General features: G+C 35.5%; 1 long non-coding RNA gene across 1 annotated transcript; it reads left to right on the top strand.

The window, feature by feature from the left end:
* Nucleotides 1-4,282: 4,282 nt before the first annotated feature.
* Nucleotides 4,283-5,643, top strand: LOC148625025 (uncharacterized). Its single transcript, XR_015919834.1, has 3 exons — nucleotides 4,283-4,423; nucleotides 4,671-4,841; nucleotides 5,546-5,643. It is a non-coding gene; the product is annotated as an uncharacterized LOC148625025 (long non-coding RNA).
* Nucleotides 5,644-22,256: the final 16,613 nt, after the last annotated feature.

Below are 22,256 nucleotides of genomic sequence, written 5' to 3'. Positions count from 1 at the left end.
TCTATTTCTTCCTCTGTAGCATGAGCAAACAGCGTTGACGGTCGTCTGCCTCGTCGACCATCTTAACCGTTTGTGTAGTTTTCGTTCGACAGATGAAAAGCCTAGAGGCGTTCGGAAGCACGCTATTTTTAGCGCGGGGGATTCACTAAGCTCCGTTAACAAATACCCCGGTACTTGAAACACTGGAGAAATTCGTGAAAAATACCTTGGCTCTTAACCAATCAAATTGCAGTCTTTTTACATATGGTGGAATTAATACTGGTAATCAATACAAATTTAACTTTTGATCTTAGAAGTATATGAAGTCCGATTTCAGACAGTCCGACAGGAAGTTACACATATTATAAGGATCTTTACTAGTTTCATATCTTTAACAAAAACAAAATGTTAAGCTGTTTATAGCTCACATCTTGTAGGTTTGTTACATTTTAAAAACAAATAATAAATCCTAGTTAATGTAAAACTGTAAGTTTATAAAGCTTAATTATTTATATATTCAACTTTGTCCTCTTACATGTTACACTTGCCTCGAATTAGTTTCGTGGAAAACACTTTTCCCATCCGTCAGATTCAATTTGTGTCAAATTTTATGCGTCTGTATTTGCTTCCCTGTAAGATATTTATTATGGATCAAGGGCTAACATTTTAAATAATATTGCCCGCTTATTCACACCATGTGTTTATATTACGGTCACAAACAATGGTATAGTTACAATTCAGTGGAAACCGTGTTAAAATAAAATTTTCATTTTATTCAGAGTAATAAAGGTAAACACCTCATTTCAGAACTTCCAAAACATAAAATTGGATGCATTTTGCGTTCCATTTAATCAACAAGTTATTACATCAAGATATACAAAACGGTTTATTTCAATACAAGTATAGTTTAGAATAAGCAGTTTTTTTAGACATCGATATTTAAAACATAGGCTGCAATGTTATATCTTTCCTATCCAAAATTACAGTTCCCAAATAATTTATATTCCAATTAACTTCGACAATACTTTTCGTTTAGTCGATGTGCGTAGTCTCTTGATATAGTCAAAACAGAAGAAAATGTAGCTTAATTACAAAAGAAGCAAATACTCACCGTAGGAGTATACAGTTATTTGCTGTTATACGAATGAAAAATAATACTTAAATGTTTTAAAATATGTTTTTTTTTTATATTCCACTCTTTTCTAAAGTTGTTATTGGGAAAACTTTTTTTCAGTATGCCTTTGTCTTTGATATTGAAAACCATGGTTTCAATTCAGTGCAGACCAATATGCTAGGATTTAATTAGGCACATTTATTTTTTAAGTTACTTGTATAAAAGGATTTTGTAGTTGTTATGAAGACAATGATAACATAATCGACAAAACAAAATGAGCTGTGATAGACCTATATGAATCATAAAAAAAAACAGTAAAGCGAGATATTGGTAATGTCACAATGTATGTTTAATTAAAAAGTTATATCCACCATATGTAAACTTTTATGTTGTTCCAATTTTTACATGGATGTCTCTTATTTCATCTGGCCAAGTCTTCATTAGGTTAAGGTCAAATACGGGTTAGAAGCAAATGTACTTGATATTTTTAATATATGAACGAAAATGATTGCTTTGTGGGCAATAAATATCTTCCGCTATCATCATCGTTATTAATTCACGTAACAAAACGGGTTTCAAAAGAATAGACCCACAGCAGCGCTAATCTTAATCGTAAAAGTCGATATAATAGCACTCAGAACCCTGACCGGGGGCTAGGCACTTTGCCTACAGAATAACTGGGTTGTGTGCCCTAGTGGTGGAATGGGGTAACCCTGGTATGCTACATACCATAATACGGAAAACCTATCCGCAAACCGTAGTAGTGCACCGTGTTGGGAAAAATTGCCACGTTCCTCGCACCTTAAATAACTTTGCTGTGGTATTCGACAGGAGAAGGAGCCTTGGCTTCGCCACCAGAGGCTAAACTGCCCGACTTTACCAACCTGTCCAAATTTCCAGTGGCAATCGAAATTCGTCGACCCTATTATCTTGGTGTGCCATCCTTTGTTTTTTTTCATTATTTCATGTTCGTTTGATCATCCATTTCATGTTCATCGCCAAGATATTGCTGAAATATTGCTTTTTAGGCGTTTAGACCCGTGCAGGTCCGGGTGTCAAAAGAATAGGCCTGCAGCAGCGCTGAGCTTGTCGTAAAAGGCGACTAAATAGTGCTTAGAACCTTAGCCGGGGCTAGGGCGCTCTGCCCACTGAGCAACTGGGTTTTGTGTCTAAGGTGGTGGAATGGGGTACCCCTGATAACTTGCTGGGGTTATCAGGCTATAATACGGAAAACCTGACCGCAAACCATAGTGGTGCACCGTGTGGGGAAAGATGCCACGTTCCTCGCACGTTAAAAAACTCTACTGTGGTATTCTCCCGGAGTATGAACCATAGGGCTCCGCCACAGGAGGCTAAATTGCCCGACCTACCTACCTCCCCCTATTTCCACTGGCAATCAAAATTTGTCGACCCCATTATCCTTGTGTCCCATCCCATTTTTCATTTCATCATCATTTCATGTTCATTTTATCATCCACTTCATGTTCATCGCCTGAATATAGCTGAAATATTGCTGCTTGAGCATTAAACCCAAACAAACAAACAAACAAATATTAGGCGTTTAACACCAACAATTAATCAATCACCCGAAAACTAACGCACGGTTAAGAAGATTATGTGCTTACATGAGCCTGAAGTTGGATGAAATCTTCCGAACAATTTTCTTCGTGAATATCTACATAATTATTACTTACCATCCTGACTTTTGCTACCGATTTGGAATATAAAACCTTGAGATGGATTCGCTGCTGTTTGAAAGCGTGATATAATATTCATTTATATCCAACAATAAAGAAATACAAACCGTTCTTTAATATCTAGAATTCTATTAAGCCCTTTCGGTGTAGTGCTTACTACATATATACCCTGGATATGTGGACGGACAGGGTAAGTTCAATACTAACTTTTTTTGTCGGAAAATATTCGAAATTATTGGGTTTTTTTTAATAGTATTACCTAATGTTACTAGAAATGCTTACAAAGAGACTTTGAAGTCATATTGCATTGATTATGATCAGTCATCCACATCTACATTTGATGCCCAGCTCTACAAAATTTCATCGGCTTTAAGCGATTTTGGAGGAGTTGTGCTTACAAGATAATAACATGGTGGGGAGCAAAAAACACCCATTCGATCAATGTACGTACAAGAAGAAAATGACGAGTTTGAGATAAAGGATACTACAGACACTGTGAAGTCAGCCTCATATCTTACCCTACACTCAGAAATCGATGGTAAAGGAAAACTATTGACCAAACTTTACGACAAACGTGATGACTTTTCATTCAGAATTGTCAACTTTCCTTTCATCATCTGTGGCAACATCCCTTCGGCTCCTGTGTATGGAGTGTTCATATCACAACTCATACGTTATGCCAGAGCTTGCCGAAACTACGCAGACTTTTCGTATCGCGCTAGAACTCTAACAAATAGGCTTCTGGAACAGGGTTATGTTGCTACAAGATTGAAGTCATCACTACAGAAGTTTTATGGTTGTCATCATGAACTCGTGGATCGTTATGGTGTATCCATTAGCACCATGAAAACTGATTTATTCAATGGGTCATAGTTTTCCTTTCCTCGTTTGTCTACCCCGGACTTGAATTTTTATGAGCAACTCGGCGGGTGTTTCTAGAAAAGCAGAGGACGCTTACCCTACCGGTGCACCTGGTCCATGCTCCCAGTTTTTAGTGGAGTCCGAGTTGCTCATTTACTTTTGTTACTTTGTATGTATGATTTTAGTTACTTTATGTTCTTTGTTGTGTATGTCTGTTTTCCATGTCTGGTCTTTGTCCCTGGATTACATTCTTTTGATTACCGCTTGGTTCGTTAACCTTGGTTCCCTTGATTACTCTTCCTAAAATATTGCAGTGTCTATAATTAAAATTTGTTGTGATACGTAAAATAAGAAAAAGTCGTCCGACTATTCGACGCTTAAATTTGTAAAATCGTTCTTAAAGGTTTCCGTGGAGAGTAAGACTTCGAAAATTGCATTTTATAAAATCAACAATTAAGTTGATATTTGGCACGGAATTTTATTTTAAATAAATCCACTTTCACAAATCAAAGAAAGAGAATTGGCAAAAGTTTAATTATATGTTTTGCGTTAACATAACGTAACTTATGCTGATCAATGATTTCTATTCATTTTGTGAACACTGATTTGTTAAACTACATATAATATGTTTACAATGGGTTCCTCAGGGTTACGGACAGAAATGGTAGTTGTAAACAAAAAGTAGTCAACGAAATCGTGATGCCGTGTGCAAAATTAGCATAAATACTGTTCTGTCAGTTCTTTAAATCATGCGTTTGACCGACAAATTTAAGTAAGTAATTTTAGTTTTAAATACATGAAGTACAAAAAAAAATAAAATCGCTGTGAAGAAACTAATATTTGAATATTACATTTAATTCAGTTTGAAAAAAAAATGCAATTTGTTTTAATCATTTCGAAAATCTAACTACCTTCAATTTTTTTTTCGTTTTTGAAAACTTCGAAGCATTTGTGAATAGTTAAAGTCGTGAGATGAAAACAAATTGCATTTTTAATAATAAAACTGCTTAATGTTTTAGATATTAAAATGGCCTGTCCAGGTTGCAAAGGTGGTGGTGTTGCCTTCAAATGTGACAAATGCGGAGCAATCCAATGCAAAAACAAGAGTTGTAAACACCATAATTCAAATGCAGCTAGTAAATGTGGAAGCTGTGGAAAATCTGGAGGACAGAAATCCGTATAGAACGATTGTAAGTATTAAACTAATTCTCGTTTCATCTACTTAACATTTAATGAATTAATTTATCTTTGTTTATGTCGATATATCAACTGGTTAAATTAGATCATGACACCTTTTGTATGTTTTGCATTCTAATGTTACCAATAAGTTAAATCGTATCAAAAAACCGTTTCAACTCTCAATAGGTATATGTACTTTTCATGAAAAATGTTTTGGAGATCTTTTAAAATAGGAACCTTATTGAAGTAGAAGTGTGTTAAGGCTTTCCGCTTAATTATTCTTGAATAAGAATATTTCTCTTGTACGTGTTCGATAGTTCATATTGTAATTGTCGGACGTCTCTAAAGCAAGACAATTGTTTTACAAGTTTATAAAGTTTATATGATATTTTATTCAATTTCTTTCTAAATAAAGTGAACCCTGACTTAACCGAATCCCTGTATGAGCGTATAATATTTGAAATGAAAGGAATTTCAACGATTATGGTTTAGACAGGAAACTGGTATATTCAGGGTTCAATTCAGACAGGCTTTGTTGTACATGTTGAAAGCACTTACCATTTAATTAGCGAACCGTAGGTTTATTATGATTTTAAGAAATCCCAAAATCATTAACAAAAATTATAATTGAATATTTCCCAATCACTCAACAATTTATATTTTCCGGCTGCTGCTGAAATAACATATATACATGTATATTTCATATTATTTTCAGATTTCCTTGAAAGTAGTATGACGGATGCAAAAAGTTAATCTGTACATTATCCTTAAAAATTAGAAATGTAATCAATAAATGATGTTCGTTTTTTCCCATTTTATCGCCTGATTCCATAGTTCACGTTTGGAGATATGGTCGGTTGTCTGTTAAACGTCCTTATAGCAATATTGTATTGCCATTTATAAATCTGCTTTTGAAAAGAATTTCAGTAATGGGATAAGTCTAGCCTTTTCCAAAAATCATTTAATATGACTCATGATAAATTTCTCGCCTAGAAGCGAGGGTTACATCATTAAGCACAGTGTACTGCTCACCTTAATTTTGAGCCATACTTCATCAGATAAAACACAAGAACCAAAAACTGTTTCAGTATATTTGGATTTTAAATAAAAAATGAAATCTCTCTAACACTTTGTCATCTCTTTTATTTAATATTCGTGCACAAGTGTGTGTTTACCCAACAATCATGCAGATATGTTTATTTATAAAATAATATATTATACCTTTTAGCAGCATAGGTTGCTCTCAAATATTGACCTAAATGTTCTAATTACGTCACTATTGTGCTCAAAAGTTAAACGCATTACCAAAAAAAAAAGAGTCTAACACACGATATGATAAAATTAACAGCAAAAAAACAAAAACAAAAACAAAGAAACAAAAACAAACAAGTTAGCAAAATGGAAACGACTATTATTAAATGAAACTTTTGAAACAAAAAAAAATTAGTGGCAGTTGGCAGGTGAAGTACTGATTTGTAACCAATAAAAATTTACATATAAGTATAGCTGACATTACATTACTAAATTTCTAAAAATATTGTAAATAGTGTCACAAGTTTATGAAGGGGGATGGTGTACGTTTCATTACACAATTTTCGTTACATTTTTCTGCAACTACTAATCACAGCAACATGATATTCTGACAGTTTTATGAAGGTATGCCATATCTGTGGTCTGTGTAAAGTCATCAGGTACAATCTGAAATTTAACGAGATACACAATAATAAATGTTATTTTTTCATATTCAGCTTCCAGTGCTTTTTGACAACTTAACAAGATTGCTTCACATAACTACATCCCCTCCGCTGATGAGGTTTAACGTTGCATATGTAAAAAAAATTGTTTCATTAAAATGGTGACGTTAAATGCATATGATGTATACTCTATGGATAATACTCAGTTGAAATCCCGGCTAAAAAGCATTATGCATCGTTAATACTCTCAACAAATGGAACATTTAAATATATATAAGTAGTACTTATCACCGATTATCAGTACTGTTTCGGATTTTGGAAAGCATGTGGGACACATTGAATGAAATGTTGCTTATTTATTTTAATCTAGGTTTTGTATAAGGTTGTTTGATTGATTGATTGTTGAGGTCTAACGCCCGATCAGCAATATTTCAGCTATATTCAGGCGATGAAACGGATATGATGATGAAATAAAAAAAATGGGATGGACACAAGGATAATAGGGTCGACAAATTTTCATTGCCACTGAAAATGGGGAGAAGGTCGGGCAATTTAGCCTTCTGTGGCGGAGCCAAATGGTTCCTACTCCAGCGGAATACAACAGGAGGGGTCTTCAACGTGCGGGGAACGTGACATCTTTCCCAACACGTTGCACAACTATGGTTTGCGGTCAGGGTTTTCCGTATCCTGGCCTGACAACCCTAGCATGTAACATGCCAGGGTTACCCCATTCCACCACCTTAGACACACAACCCAGTTGTGTTGTGGGCAAAATGCCCTAGTCCCCGACTAGGGTTCTGAGCACTATTTAGTTGCCTTTAACGACGAACGTAGCGCTGCTGCGTGCCTACTCTTTTGACACCCGGACTTTTGTATAAGGAGATTGAATGATTTATCTACAAAAGACGGAATTGAAAGGTCAAAACCAAAATAAATTTTATATTTTATTTATTAATTTTAAATCTAAATTGGAGTTTCGTGGTAGCCATCATGAACTAGTGGATCGTTACCATGTATTCATCGGCACCATGTAAACTGATTTGTTCATCGTGTCATAGTTTTCCTTTCCTCTTTTGTCTACCCCGGACTTGACTTTTTATGAGCAACTCGGTGGGTGTTTCTAAAAAAGCAGAGGACGCTTACCCTATTGGTGCGCGCCTGGTCCAGTTTTTAGTGGAGTCCGAGTTGCTCATTCGCTTTTGTTACTTTGCATGAATTATTTTACTTACTTAATGTTCTTTGTTGTGTATGTCTGTTTTCCATGTCTGGTATTTGTCCCTGGATTGCTTTCATTTGATTTCCGTTAGAACATTGGTTCTCTTGATTACTCTTTCGCTTTGGGACCGACTTTCATATACTTTATCTTTAGTTATAATCTTCACAAATCTTCATTTGAAAATTAACCTTCGAAACTCTTGTTCAAGAATAGATAAATGTCAAAATTTATTTCATGGAAACCCTCAGTTTCTCGAATCATACGGAGAGTTTGAACAAAACTCGTTAACTTAAAGTTTGTATAAGTGTTCACGATATTTGCTATAGAACGAACTAGAAATCTATTTCTGTAGGCTCCGCCATGGCAATTAAGCCATATTTATACCTCAAGGTCATAAGCCACTTTTCATGGTATTCGGCACATCCTTATTAGATCCAACCGCATGCTAAATATTAAAAGACCACATCGAAAGACAAAAAAGGGCCCGGACACGAGTTTTAAGACGGACGGACGAAGTGACTTTTCGTGGCGGGGCCATAATGAAACATAAAAAATATTCCAAAATTTATGAAAAATGATTTTTTACTGCTTATATCTCCTTTGGCACCCCACTTGTATCTATATATATTCAATATAACAAAATTTAATTCTACCTTAAATTTCTTTCTGTTTTTTTTTTATATTTCTTGTCAGAATCGTAAATAAATCTTCTGCCGCGCATTTTTATGCTTCACGGTCCTAACGCTGAGTTCGCCATCTCTCTCTATTCCCTTTCTTGGCTATTGCTTTATTAGCAACCCCCAAGGCGATCCAATAGCGAAATCTCGCACTTGTATGGAAGCAGCTGAAATCTCATTTTAGCGTCAGGGCTTCAGCTTTTAGTGAGATGCGAAAATAAAGCGTTCCCTTTAAAAAAAAAACCTGCTTTTCAAAGATTTTCATGAAGACATTTTCAATAGTTGCCTTATGCGCTTCATTTGTATAACAGTACATTGCGCGCATGTAGCATGTAGTAACTGGTTTTCTTGTATCTTTTCAAATACAGGAGTAATCACTAATGGACGTTAAGAAAACAAGTGTGATTTTGTCGCAATTATGCTTTTAAATAAAAGTGACCGATACAGGACAACTTTTATTCATAATATTATATCATGGGAAACTAATAAAAGATGCAATTCAATTAAGTAAGTTTTATTTCAGTTTTCTTTTCTTTGTTACAAGTGTGGACACAGACTGGTATTGACCGAGGGGTACGTATGGACGCAGTCTGGTATTGCCAAAAGAGCAAATATGAACATACAAACGTTTTGTCTTGATCAAGAGTAACCAATGGAACCATTATTCTAGCGGAAATCAACGGAATGTAACCCAGGGACAAAGACCAGACATGGAAAACAGACAAACACAACAATGAACATAAATTAACTAAATACATACAGACTCCATTTAAACTGGGAGCATGGCCCAGGTGCACCGGTAGAGTGAACGTGTTTGCATCGTGCAGAAAACTCCTTCATTTACTGAAATCAATAACTGAATGATGCACATGTTTATAAATATATATTAACATGTGTTACTAAATATCTACTGATATCAATAAATGGGGAACAAATTCCACAATGACTTCCCACAACCATAAGACATGTCATATATATTCTTCCTTGAAGTTTTACTTGCATGGATGTGTTGAACTTGCTATGTCATGTTCATAATTTTAAAATCGTAGCGGCGGTAAACTAAAAAAAAATAGGAGCAATCATTAATTAGTAGTTAGTAAAATCTTATCAAAATTTTATAACTACAGATCAACCATAACCATAAACTCATCGCACGAAAATCAAGTTAATATGGACGACAACGACACGGACGCCGCCGATGATAACGTCACTGTCAGCACCATTTTATAACCTTAGGACCAAATTACTAGTGTATGATTTGCTAAGAATTTACATCTATAATGTCTTTGTTTTTACATTGGTCCTAGTTTAACATTTCTCTAGAAAAGGAAAATAAAACTGCATTATGGACAAATTTCCCACTTACAGTCATGTACTCAAGGAAAAACATTCGCTATTCTTATGAAACAAAAATACAATACCAGTCTATAATGGAATCCAAGGGTAAATCCATCGGTACTGACTCGCCATTAACACTTCAAAATCAATATTTCAACTAAATCTTGTATCAAATAATTTATCTAATTCTACATAGTCACATACATTTGTAGCCTGGAAAATATTTCCTTGGACAAAACCAGTTTACTTGTTTTGCAGCTGTATAAAATATATCAAGAGGCACTGCCGGTATCATTTGGTTTCAAAACCAATATAGCATGTACGTACATTCAGCACTTCACAACATTAACTTTTTTTATTAGAATCTTTATTTCTATATGTATAATTGATGTAAGAGGTTTGAGTCCGTTCTTTCATACCCCAAGCCAAGTCAGAAAAAATCTTGCCAGACAATCTCTAGCACTGCTGAAGTAATAAATAGACCATCCGTTTAGGCCTAAAAAAATGTTTCCGGTCACTCTATTGATTCTCCTTCAGACCTCCTACTCGTAAGTTTATATTTGAAATTTTGAAGGAAAAAGATTGTCTTTCAGAAAAAAAAGAAGAAAATTGGAAACATATATGCCATGAGTGTGCTCTTGGTCGTGGATAATCCTTTTTTTTTGTAATTCGACACTTGAGATATTTTTGGTTTTTACCACCTCCACCTCCTAAAGGGATTAGGCTGTGGACTAAGTCTATTACATGTTTAGTCTTTGCATATTTGTTTTTCATTGTATCTTTATGACTTATTTGATTTTGAAAATATCAAATGAAAATAAAAATTCCTACCAACCGACACTACAAAATTTTAGAATAGTGCTCGGAAACATAACTTTATTTTTTTACGGCCTTGAAAAGTTCTCATCAATTGACTGGCATGCACCAAAATCTGTCTTATATGCACTGGAAAGTGTTGATTTTATCCCAAAAGGTATTTTACTGGGTCAAAGATTCAGCAAATGCTGCTGTAGGCTATACAACGCTGTATATTATGGGGCGCCGAACGGGACTTGATCTTTTTGTGATAAAAATCAATTTTGTGTACACAAAACTGAATTCCGTCATAACAAAATCATTTTTGTCGTACAAAACTATGTTACACGGACTTGTTTTATGATCACTTCATTTTTAATGACGAAATTTATTCTATTTAGACAAAATTGAATTGTGTGTCACAAAAGTCAATTCTATGTCACAATATTAGATTTTGTGAGACAAAATTTAATTATGTGTCACAAAAATCAAATTTGTATGCAAATTAGTTTACCGAATCCTTTGGGTATGCAAATGAATTCTCTCTCATTACGTTTTTTGTAAGAAGGCTTCTCATTGGATTAGTAACCGCGGGTCTCGCAGGTTTCTGATTACTTCGAGCAAGGGAATATCATATGGTTGATGCGCTATTCTGCAAAAGTAATACTTTATTATATATTACTAATTTTTGCAAAATAGCTCAGGGGCAGATTCAGGTGGGGCGTGGTGGGCGTGCGCTCCACTAAAAATCATGTGTTGTCAGGGTAGATTTAGGCGGCTTCAGGTTGAAACTTTAATTTCTCGCTAACTTTATCACAAAAGATATCTACATTGCAGTCACTCGAGAAGAATATTTCAAAAATTTAACCTCAAATAATTTTAAATGTGCGCCCCTCCCCCTAATCTAAAATCCTGGACCTGCTCCTGTAGCTCAGCACCCATATTATATGCCCTTGCTCGAAGTAATCGCATTTATTATATCCAACGAGAAACCTTCTTACAAAATCATGATAAGAGGTTTCATTTGCATATCCAAAGGATTCTGTAAACTAATTTGCATACAAAATTGACTTTTGTGACACAGAATTGACTTTCGTGACACTAAATTGAAAATCTGTAATATGTTAAAAATTTTGTTAATCTGAACTCATTTTTGTTGAATAAAATTCACTTTTGTCTATACAAAATTGAATTTTGAGTACAAAACCACAAGAGTCCCATTCGGCGCCCCGTATATATAGCGTGCGTATTACAAATCGAATCACTAGGTCACCGATCGACATTAAATCACGTGATAATGCATAAATTTTAATAAATGAACGTGGTAACATGACAGCTAATTTCCTCGAATACACCATGACCCACATTAACGGGTTTGACTATGCCCGGGGACTGTATAAACGCGTTGATGCTTTACACCGTCCATGAGAGACCCCAAACGATAGCCAAGGACGTTAAGAAACACGTCAGTCCGTCTTGTATTACAAATATTAGTGCAAACCTAGTCTATCAGTATTGAGTATAGCCCCGTGCAGGTCCGAGTGTTAAAAGAATAGGCCTGCAGCAGCGCTAAGCTTGTCGTAAGAGGCGACTAAATATTGCTCAGAACCCTAGCCGGGGGCTAGGGCGCTCTGCCCACAGAGCAACTGGGATGTGTGCCCCAGGTGGTGGAATGGGGTACCCCTGGTGTGTTACATTCTGGGGTTGTCAGGCTATAATACGGAAAATCTGACCGCAAACCATATTGATGCACCGTGTTGGGAAAGATGCCACGTTCCTCGCACGTTAAAGAACCCTACTGTGGTATTCTCCCGGAGTAGGAACCATAGGGCTCCGCCACAGGAGGCTAAATTGCCCGACCAAACCCACATCTCCCTATTTCCAGTGGCAATCAAAATTTGTCGACCCCATTGTCCTTGTGTCCCACCCCTTTTTCATTTCATCATCATTTCATGTTCATGTTATCATCCATTTCATGTTCATTGTCTGAATATAGCTGAAATATTGCTGCCCGGACGTTAAACCCAACAAACAAACAGTATTGAGTATATATGTTAGCACGAAAACGAATGTTAAACCAAGCATTCGAACAGTCAGCTGGTTATCAGCGTCACTCATATCGTGCAAATGATTGGCTGACACTGTGTTACGAAGATTTTCGGGGATTTTAGTGGTTTATATCCACAAAGAAAGTCGAATTATTTCCTAGAAGCAACAACGATGTTGTAGCTTTATAATGAACGAAACGTTTTCAACGATACCTGAATAAAATATTTCTGCAATACATATGTATCATCAGAAACTAACGGTTTTTACATAACAAAATTACCAAACAAAAAATATACAAGATAACACAAAAATTAAAATCAACACATACACCTTAGACTTCAATGACCACGTCTTCAGCTTCAGTAGTCCATCAGTAACTTACAGGAATATATGGCTGAATCTGCTATATACTTCACATTGAACAATTCTGCAATCCAGGATCCAGTAATATTGAATAAGATTTAGATTAGCAAGAATGTTGAGAATGGCATAACTCAGAGATTGTTTGATAGATTTTGCTAAACATCTTTAGCTGATCCATATTTAACAGTACTAAATACAGCAACTGTTCAAAGTTTCTTAAACATTCATTTATTGGTCCCCAGGTTATCATCTGGAAACAGTAAGGGGACAGATTGACAGAAACAAACCTTAACAGAGTGTATAGAAAAAAGTGTTTAAATCAATGGCATGTAAATTGCATGTTATTAGAAGCGAAACATAAGCTAAAGTTAAAATGCGATGAGCTTATGCATGGATTATCAGAAGCTAAGCACTAACAAAACATGCAAAAAAGCGTGAAAGCGATACTTCCATCTTACCAATGAAAGTTAAAAGCAAATTTGACTCTGAACGATCGATAAACAGGAACACAATTCGATTGAGTACCTTTGATAAAACGTGTCCATCGAACCAAATTCGTTCCCGAATAAATTGCTTAACATTTTTGGTCAATTCTTGTAAAGTTAAGTCTTTCCTTTTTTTGTCAGCAATAATTGAAAAATTAAATAGTTTCTTGTCTGATACAGACTGCATTAGTATGTTTTTGTGCAATCTGTTCTGGGATTTCAACGCTTCAACGCCACAATCCCCAAAATAAAACATCATTTGTTGGTAGCAAGCTTTCTTGCTCTTTTTTCTCTTTGTCGACCCGAGCTTTCTTAAGTTTTTCTCTAAGAATTACCTCTTTCCTCCTCACTATTTTATCCCTGCGGTTTTTATAGCATTGTCTAGTTTCCCAACATCTATACATGCCTCTTTTAGTTGTTTATTCATTTCCGCAGGGTCCTTGGAGTTGAGCCACTCTCCAGTTTTATTAAAGGAGACCATAAACTATGCCTCTGTGGTTTGTACCTCATCAAGCCATCTAAATAAGCAAAAACCGATTCGTTAAACTTATCGTGTTTTGCAACACTCGCTGTTACGCTGACCTGCTCATTTGTCGGATTTTCATATTTTCCTCATGGGAGGTGATCACTGAAATGACTCGTAACAAGGTTTGCAATGGCTGGGAGGATAATATTCAAAATAGTGCATGCCTCACCATCATATTGAGACGGTTTAATACGTTTTTCATACAGTTTTCTTTTTTTTTTTTTGTCAGTGTCATCTCCAAACGTCAGCATATTTCCTGCCGTGAAGTCATCAATATTCATAGCTGCATCTGACAATAGGTTTGTTTATTGCAAAAAGTGTCTGTTCATATCCATTATGGCCCCGTGCAGGTCCGGGTGTTAAAAGAATAGGCCTGCAGCAGCGCTAAGCTTGTCGTAAAAGGCGACTAAATAGTGCTCAGAACCCTAGCCGGGGGCTAAGGCGCTTTGCCCACAGAGCAACTGGGATGTGTGCCCCAGGTGGTGGAATGGGGTACCCCTGGCGTGTTACATGCTGGGGTTGTCAGGCTATAATACGGAAAACCTGACCGCAAACCATAGTGGTGCACCGTGTTGGGAAAGATGCCACATTCCTCGCACGTTAAAGAACCCTACTGTGGTATTCTCCCGGAATAGGAACCATAGGGCTCCGCCACAGGAGGCTAAATTGCCCGACCCTGCCCACCTCTCCCTATTTCCAGTGGCAATCAAAATTAGTCGACCCCATTGTCCTTGTGTCCCATCCCTTTTTCATTTCATCATTATTTCATGTTCATTTTATCATCAATTTCATGTTCATCGTCTGAATATAGCTGAAATACTGCTGCTCGGACGTTAAACCCCAACAAACAAAAAATCATATCCATTATGTATACATCCTTTTTTTCTATCAAAGCTTTGAAACCAGCTATAAAAATGGTATCTATAGGTCATGAAGAACCCACTGATTTGAACCATGATCTAAAAACTCGAGATCATCTTTTCAGGAAAAAAAACTACTCCTGCATTGTGAAACAAGATGGCCTTTTAATGGCGTTAAACGGAAACTCGGCATTTCGTTTTCTGTGAGGAAAAGTTTTATATAAGTCATAAATGAACCATGGCATCAATTTTCGCATCACCGCTTAGAGAAAATGCTTTGTAACATGTGTGTATCAGTCGGACAACTGCAGATTCGGACGTTTTGTCAAGCTTTTTATTTAATATTGGCACATCGTCATTGAAGTTCTTTTTTTCTACATCGATCAAAGACTTCTTTGATACTTCTGCTATATGCACCATTGAATGCAAACGGCAAAAGAAATTATTGTAACAATACAGTTTTGTCTTCATCGGGTAACTGATCCCATTCTGTAACAACAGTTCGCAGAATATATCGTCTATATGCCTCTAATAAATCATTGAATCTGACATGGTACTCCGTATGTTAAATAAAATGTTATGTGATACCAAGTTTTCTGCATCACAATACGTGACAAGCTCACGTAAACCTAATACGTATGGGACATAAACTTCAAATTTGGTACCAAATTGTGATGTTTCGTCAGTTTCTATACTTATATTTGCCTTGTTGGAAATATCATCCGAAAGCTGTTTCTGCGCTAAAACAGACGTTAAATATTTATATTTTTAACAGTTGTGGTTGATTGCGACCTATTATGTTGTTTGTTTACTAACTTCAAACGTGCTTCAATTACAGGCCCTATGCGTGTTAACATGATTCTCGAGGGGTCTGTGGACACATTTCTGAAGTTCAGGAGTGTACTCTAATGTGATTGGATCAAAGAGTTCTACAGAACCATCTTCAATCTTCAGAATATTTGCCCTCTTTAGTTCTGCGTTTTCCTTTCGTATTTTTTCTCTTTTGTCACCAAAATTTTTAATTTCATGGTTTGAATCGTTCATGTCTTTGCTACCCTTTAAATCATTTTCTAATTTTGTAAACTTGTTGCGATGATATTCTTCCCTCATTTTAGTTCGCTTTAAATCAATGTTTTTTTCTTCTCCTTCGCCGAAATAGATGTTATCTCTTTTTGAACTTGCATATTGATTTTGGATTGATTTTCTACTTCCTTTTGTCACATACTATTTTTAGTTTTTTCGTTTTCCAGTTATTCTGTAATACTACCGACGATATATGCTGCTGATTCTTTATCGATTGGTTGACGTCGACTCACTTCCCTATATGTTTGATTTGTATGTATAGATTCGGGAGGTGATTGCGCTGGAAATTGAAACTCTTCCTTTTTAAATTCATCCAAAAAGTTCGTGTTTTTACTTTTCTTTACCTTGACATAGGTGTCAGAAAGACGTTTTACTTTTTGAAAATAAATTTAGTAGATACATTTTCCACCCTTTCTGCTTTTTCTTTTAAAATTGAGACCATATCATGAATCGACCTATCTTTGAGCATATCTCGGAGTTTTTTAAGGCATTGTTGTTTCCTGTTTTTGGTGCCTAGAGAAATTATGGTTTTAGTTGACTTCTTGGAATCTTTGAGTGTTAACTAGTAGATTGCCAGTAAATAAATCAGAGGAAAAGACTTGTAATGTTCAAGTTAAAGTTGCCTGAATAACTTTGTTTTGTTGCTTGTAGAATAGCTGTAACAATGAATATGGAATACTTAATTGAGGACTGTTTGTACCGTGAGAAACTTCAAACGGTCAAGTTGGTATAACAAGGTTATGTTGCCGCAAGACTTCGTATTAGTAGATTTACATAGGTTAATTATTAGACATACAACATAAGATTTTCTAAGGATGGGTGGGATATTTTGAAGAAAATATACGTGATACAGATTTTAAATTAACAAAAAAAAAACTACATCTGAAGTGAAAAAGTAGTCATAAAATCTGGCCCAAATTTTCTATACTATTTACTCAATAATATATATAAAGAGATATAACCTGGTAAACAAAGTATGCCAATAGGATTTTCTTGCATGCATAGGAACCCTACACACCTTAGAAAATATAATGGTCTATGTCTTTGTGATGATGTGATAATGAGTGTAATTATTAGTGCATTAGTAAAAAGGAAATCCTTGCAGACAAATTTAGTCAGGAGTGATTACATTATGGCGAAATTTGACTTATAGTTACCTTTATTAATCAGTTTTTTTCTTTATGGGTCCTGGGTCTTACATCAGGTGAATCTGTCTCAATATCTGAATCCGTCTCTGAGACGGCGACACGGTCTGGACTTGATTTCCTCTGCAAAACATAATTCAAAAAGAAAAATTATTCATCAATCATCAATTCAGACTCCATGTGGTATTGATTTCTATACTATTCACTTTCACTGAGTGTGACTTAGAAAATAATGGTCATTCTAGATGCATATTGTTATCAATACACATTAAACCTAAAATTATTAGAATTGTCTCAGTGCTGAGCAAAATTAATGCACTCACTTGTATATTTGACATTTAAATATTATCATTTAATTTTATCAAATTCTGCAAATGATCATTATCATTGGGTATAATCATTACTAAATTTAAATGGAAAAGGAAAATTAACTAGGAGGAACTTTTTAGCATACTAAAACATATGTCTCCCCATCATATAAAATCAAGTATTTGACCTTGAGGTCAAAGGTCTAAGTTACAGGTCACCGATTTAGGTACGCAACACATCATCTTCATATGTTCTACCTACATACCAAATATCAAAAGCCCAATCTTGTAGAATAGAAGCCTTTTTGTTAGAGTTCTAGCGCGATACAAAAAGTCTGCGTAGTTTTGGCAAGCTCTGGCATAACATATGAGTTGTGATATGAACACTCCATACGCAGGTACTGAAGGGATGTTGCCATATATATGCATTCACTCTATTTAATTTGATCATAGGCAGCAGTTTGTGTGACTCTCACATAGATTTTGTGAAACTTGACAGGCGTGGTGTTATTTAATTTCATTAACACTTGGATTTTTTTGGTTGGAATACATGTATATTCTGATTTGAAAGGGAGTTACGGAGGGATTATTTGCGTCTGATCATAGAATCACACATGTATAATAATACATATAAATGGTTTTCAAGAACCAACTTCGGGAGGCCTTCGGTTGTATTATGCATCACTGTTGGGTTGTTGTCTTCGTGTCATATTCCCCAACTTTATATTATTTTATTACCGTTCTGCCTCGTCGTACCAACTGAAAAAAACCACAACATGTTATCAATATGGGAGTCATCATTTTTTAATACAGCATCAGTATGCTTTTAAAAGCATTTTACACCTCCTGAAACATGTAACGTTCCCAATCCGACGTAAACGAAGCACACGAAACACGCACATGATTCCCACGAAACACACACGAAGCACGCACATAAAGCATACGATACACGAAAGCCACACGAAACACATTGCACGAAGCACGATACACGAATGATCGTGTCCGCCGTAAGTATTCATGTAAGTAATTGGTATATTTCGGAATTTAACTTGCAAAACGAAACTAACAATAGATATGGTATACAGTGTACGTCTGTTCGTCGTACTTTGTTGATTTCTAACATCTTGCATGTAATTTTAAATTAATGTGTATTGTGCTTTAATAAACACATTTGATATATACAATTTTTAAATGTCTGTACATGTTTTGATATAAAATCACATTCATTTTCATTATACATCGTACATTGCGAAAACATTGTCTGGTCTGGGAGTATGAAAATGTTGAAATCTCACAAAATTTTGTTGTTAAAGTTTTTTTTTTATCATACAATCATATTGCTTTGAATATGAAATAAATAAAACAACTTTTATGTGAAAATGTCCATATTTGTTAAATTTGGATCATTGTGAACATATTTTTCTAGTTCCTGGAGAATTAAAATATCAAAATTTCATAAAGTATCGATAAATTATTCTATATTTTGGAGGTGATTAAGCTATTTTAGCTAATGTAGTGCCATCTTATTTGTCAAAAAAAGACACTATTGCATTGTTGATATGCAAAATGTCCATTTTATTATACATGGTACATTGCAAAAACATTTTCACTGGTCTGGGAGTTTGTTTGTTTGTTTGTTTGTTGGGGTTTAACGTCCGAGCAGCAATATTTCAGCTATATTCAGACAATGAACATGAAATGGATGATAAAATGAACATGAAATGATAAAAAAAAGGATGGGTCACAAGGACAAAAGGATCGACAAATTTTGATTGCCACTAGAAAAAGGGGGATGGGTAAGGTCGGGCAATTAATCCTCCTGTGGCGGAGCGCAAAGGTTCCTACTCCTATCGAATACCACAGCAGGGTTCTTTAACGTGCGAGGAACGTGGCATCTTTCCCAACACGGTGCACCACTATGGTTTGCGGTCAGGTTTTCCGTATTATAGCCTGACAACCCCAGCATGTAACACGCCAGGGGTACCCCATTCCACCACCTGGGGCACACATCCCAGTTGCTCTGTGGGCAGAGCGCCTAGCCCCCGGCTAGGGTTCTGAGCACTATTTAGTCGCCTTATACGACAAGCTTAGCGCTGCTGCAGGCCTATTCTTTTAACACCCGGACCTGCACGGGGCCTAAGAAAATATTAAAATTATATGAAATTGGGGTAAAATATACTCAATTTTTAGATAATAAAGTATTTTTGGATCATTGGGAACACATTTTCTATGTTCAAAGAACATATAAATACCAAAATCTCATAAAGTATTGGTAAAAGGTACTCTATTTTTAAATAATTTAGCTATTTTAACTAACGGGATACCATCTTACTTGTCTAAAAGACAAACTATTGCATTGTTGATAAGCTAAGTGTCCATTTTTATTATATATGGTACATTGCGAAAACATTTTCACTAATCTGGGAGTATGAAAATATTGAAATTTCATAAAATTGCGATAAAATATACTCATTTTTACACAATAAAGGATTTGTCTTATGCAATACCATTTAATTGCTCTGAATGTAAAAAGAAAGTTATTTTTATTTGATAAAAATCCATATTTGTTGTATATGGGTCATTTTGAACACATTTTCCTTGTTCGATGAGATTAAAAATTATAAAATTTCATAAGGTATTGGTGAAAAGTACTTTATTTTGAAAAAAAAGTAGCTATTTTAACTAATGGGATACCATCTTATTTGTTTAAAAAAGAAAATATTGCATTGTTGATATAAAAAGGTCCATTTTTATTATACAAAGTACATTGCAAAAACATTTTCACTGGTCTGGGAATATGAAAATATTTAAATTTCATAAAATTGGGTAAAATATACCCAGTTTTAATTCTAAAATGACAAATAAAAAGCTATTATAGTTCGGGGAAACATTTCCCCGCCCAATTCGGAAGGCCCTTCGAATTTTGGCAGTATTTTATAATATGTACAAATAATGTACGATTGTTTGAAACCAATAATTTCCTACACGTATTGATTTTTCAAGGTATACTGATTTTGGCATAGAAAACGAAATTAGAACTGTATTCTGACAAATTGATCTACCATAGGAGGTATTTTTATCATCCAATTAGGATACAGAACCGTTGCACGATAAACGTTGTACGATACACGAAGAACGAAGTGCGTACAAGAAAGGCACACGCACAGGAATCCCACGCAGCACGTTGTACGATCCCACAAAACACGCACACGAATCGCGCTAAAATGGGAATGTTACACAATTCAGGAGGTATAAAAACCACTTGTAGAAAATTTTAGCAGGGGTTCCCTTATATATCTAAGTTTAACAGAACCCTTCAGATGTTAAAATTTATTGAAATGCCTTTAAAGGCATTTTTAGAACCCCCTGCGTAAAATTTGGGCAGGTGTTCCCCTCTATATTTGGTATGACAAAAAAAGGGATACTTCAATTTTTTCATGAACTGGCTTTTTACTTTTTCACTATTTATACCTCTTCACATTGATTGAACCACCTTGATGGTTAATTGTTGCAAATGTCCAAACAGATGGCATTTACGTGATCACATAAAGCGATCAACAAACTTAATGTATCGAACCGAAAACATCCGGACGTAACATTTATGAGTTACCAAGTCAGCGGATATATCTATAAAAGAATAGGACGCTTACCCTAACGGAGTATCGTGTCTATGATCCCGTTTTTTCAGTCAGAGTTGCTAATTTACTTCTGTTTCTTTGTATGAACAATTTTGGTTAATTCATGTGTTTTGTAATGGTCTATTTTCCCTGTCTTGTCGTTATCCTTAGATTATTTTCTTTTGATCACCGTTCGAGTCCTATCTCCCTTGATTTTCCTTTTACAAACTGTGTTGACTTGAAATGGCAATAAAAGTAATGAATCCGACAGGCGGCTTTAGAGAAAATGTGACCACTGTTACGACGATAGTCAGTTGCTGACTACTACTATCCTTTCGATAGGAAATTTTCCTTAAGGCAAGGCAATGGCAATTTGTAATAAAGTTAAATTATTTTTTATTCTCTTTCTTAGTAATTTCCCCATAAAAGGATGAGATTAAATTCCCTTTATTTAATAATTTTGCATTTTCCCTTACATTTACATTGAGTCATCATACATTTGATCTGTAACTTGAAAAGATATTTTCAAGTGAATGTGTCAACTTATGTTTGTAAATGATTATTTTATTTTAATTACGATTAGAGTAAATACTTAGACCCCTTTAAAACTGTAATTGCGAATGAAATCTATCTGGGTATCTGATTTCCTTAAAGATTGATTGAATGTTGGGGTTTAACCCCCGAGCAGCAATATTTCAGTTATACTCAGGCGATGAACATGAAATGATGACGAAATGAAAAATGGGATGGGACACAAGGATTGTGGGGTCGCACCACTATGGTTTGCGGTCAGGTTTTCCGTATTATGGCCTGACGACCCCAGCATGTAACATGCCAGGGTTATCCCATTCCACCACCTGGGCTACACAACCCTGTTGCTCTGTAGGCAGAGCGTCCTAGCCCCCGGCCAGGGTTCTGCGCGCTATTTAGTCGCCTTTTACAACAAGCTTAGCGCTCCTGCGGGCCTATTCTTCTGACACCCGGACCAGCACGGGGCTTTCCTTAAAGAAACATACATGTGTATTAACATCTAACAGCCTCCATTAATTTTGCAAACTAGCCGACATATGCAAAAAAAGAGTGATTGTTGGGTAGTATTTGTCTGTCTGAAGAAACCGGGCAGGTCATGACTCGTCAGCGGTGACAAACAGCCGATCTAAAGGAATGGAACCTGAAGAAAAAATCCTGGTCCTCCTGGTGGGGGATTGAGCATGAATCTAATAACCCCGTTTCTTAAAAACAAATATATTACAGAAATTGACGCAAGAAA

This window comes from Perna viridis, chromosome 2 (assembly GCF_037379345.1).
Source record: "Perna viridis isolate PV_CMFRI_1.1 ecotype Kerala chromosome 2, ASM3737934v1, whole genome shotgun sequence".
Classification (NCBI taxonomy): domain Eukaryota; kingdom Metazoa; phylum Mollusca; class Bivalvia; order Mytilida; family Mytilidae; genus Perna; species Perna viridis.
Note: the sequence above shows the minus strand (reverse complement) of the source record. Positions and strands in the feature narration are given on the sequence as shown.